We start from the raw sequence: 2489 nt of genomic DNA, 5'->3' as shown, positions 1-2489 counted from the left end.
AGGGGAATATTTATCTACTAGCTCTCATCCCCAATTAATCAAGAGTTGCTCTCACATCTCCAGGTTTGCACATGCTCCAGAATGCCCAGGGGGGTTTCTGCAGGCATCCGACTTAGTGTAGACAAATTGCCTTGGGCCAGAAAGGAAGAAATACACAGTGAAGCTAAGGTAAGGTGTTTTCAAGTTACATGTGCATGATGCCACTGGTGACCACAGCAATGGCTGGAATAAAAACGAGGGATTCCAAAGGATGTATACACAAGAAGTGTCTAATATACGCTCCAAAGAAAGGTCAATTCACTCCTATCTCCCTAAGTCCAGATTCTTACGTGATTTCTTTTCCATCAGTCCTTTATACACGTCGTCCTTGCACATGTGGTCACCTCCTGAGATTTTTAGCATTGCTCTTTCTCCCCCTTACACTTTCCCAAATCAAAAAAAAAAATTTTTTGCTTCAAATTATTTATACAAAAAAGTCAATTTTTATATTTGTTTAATAAGTTAAATTTGATGGCAAAATAACCACCGGTAGAAGTTCCTAGACAAGACATACATGCTCTGCAGGTGTAAACTAACTGCCATGTCCAATTTTAAAAGTTGTCAAGAAATTCTTACACTTCTAGGAAGCTCTTCATTGCCAACCAAAATGAACCAAAGCATTAAAGTCATTACCTTGCTTGTCATTCTAGTTACCAGGTCTGCTCTGGCAGACGCCTGTGTGGAGACATGGTTCTTCAGGTCTGCCACAAACCAGCAATATTTATCATCCATTCAGTCAATAAATATTTGTTAAGGATCTATTATGTCCCAGGTACTGTTCTAATCCCTAAGGTTAAAACCATAAACAAAATAGACCAAGTCTCTACCCCTATGAAACATACAATCTAGTGGTAGCAAAAATACATAAATATCAATGGCTATAAATTCTATAGAGAAAAATAAAACAGTCTAAGGGGAATAAGGGATTACCGGATGAAGGGTAGGGAGTGTGTGCATTATTATTTTACGTAGTATCATCATAATATGATATTTGAACAGAGGCATGAAGGAAGTGAGAGAGTGAACCATGTGGACATATGGGGAAGAAACATACCAGACAGGGGGTAAAACAAGTGCCAAGACGCTGAGCAAATTGTATTTGACCTATTTTTAGGGATGAGCAAAGAAGCCAGTGTGGCTAGAGCACAGCGAGCAAGGAGGCATGTGGAAGGGGAGGAGGTTAGAGAGGTAGCCTTGGACAAGGTGACATAGGACCTTGGTGACCATCAGAGGACTTTGACTTTTTCACTTTGATTGAAACAAGAAGCCATTAAAGGGTTTGAGCAGAGGAGTCACATGATCAACGTGGGTTTTTAAAGGTCCATTCTGATAGCTGTGGAGAACAGAAATAATGGCACTGGGGAAAGAAGCAAGGAGGCCATTACAAAGGTAGGTGAGAGATGACAATGAAGCAGATGAGGATATCAGTGGGGCTGGTGAGAAATGGTAGGATATCGAATTATACTTTGAACATTGAGTTGACAGGATTAACTGATAAGTGCGGTATAAGTAAAAGTGAGGCTCTTCCCGTAAGCGGCCCAAGGTGATCTCTGAAAATGGTTCGCTATTCACTTGACCCTGAAAACCCCATGAAATCATGCAAATCAAGAGGTTCAGATCTTCGTGTTCACTTTAAGAACACCCGAGAAACTGCTCAGGCCATCGAGGGTATGCATATTCGAAAAGCCACCAAGTATCTGAAAGAAGCTGTGTGTGCCCTTTACAGAAGCAGTGTGTGCCCTTCCATTGTTACAACGGTGGTGTTGGTAGGTGTGCCCAGGCCAAACAATGGGGCTGGACACAGGGTCGATGGCCTAAAAAGAGTGCTGAATTTTTGTTGCACATGCTTAAAAATGCAGAAAGTAACGCTGAACTTAAGGGTTTAGATGCGGACTCTCTGGTGATTGAGCACACCCAGGTGAATAAAGCTCCCAAGATGCGCCACCGAACTTACAGAGCTCATGGTCAGATTAACCCATACGTGAGTTCCCCCTGTCACATTGAGATGATCCTTACTGAGAAAGAACAAATTGTTCCTAAACCAGAAGAGGAGGTTGCACAGAAGAAAAAGATATCCCAAAAGAAACTGAAGGAACAAAAACTTATGACTCAGGAATAAATTCATCATAAATTAAATGCAAATTAAAGCAGAATATTGATTCTCTTATTAAATCTGTTAAATATTCAAAAAAAGAAAAAATAAATAAAATAAAAGTGAAGAGTCAAGGATGACTCCGAGGCATTTGACCTGAGCAACTAGAAGACAAGGATGATTATAGGAAGAACAGCTTTGATGTTGGAGAAAATAAAAGTTCAGTTTAGGACATGTTAAGTGTGGTATATCTAGTAACATCCAAGTGCTGATGTGTCAGGTAGGCAATTGAATGCAAGGCGTTCGCTTTCCAATGTGCACAAATTTCAGTTGCCATGGTTTAGTTAAATAACATCAG

The 2489-nt window shown here is 40.4% G+C and overlaps 1 pseudogene; it reads left to right on the top strand.

The window, feature by feature from the left end:
* The first annotated feature begins 1595 nt into the window (after nt 1–1595).
* LOC119511630 lies at nt 1596–2158 on the top strand (annotated as a pseudogene).
* Nucleotides 2159–2489: the final 331 nt, after the last annotated feature.

The sequence above is a fragment of the Choloepus didactylus genome, chromosome 16 (assembly GCF_015220235.1).
Source record: "Choloepus didactylus isolate mChoDid1 chromosome 16, mChoDid1.pri, whole genome shotgun sequence".
Classification (NCBI taxonomy): Eukaryota; Metazoa; Chordata; class Mammalia; order Pilosa; family Megalonychidae; genus Choloepus; species Choloepus didactylus.
The sequence above is the reverse complement of the archived record's forward strand: the minus strand, read 5'-3'. Positions and strand labels throughout refer to the sequence as shown.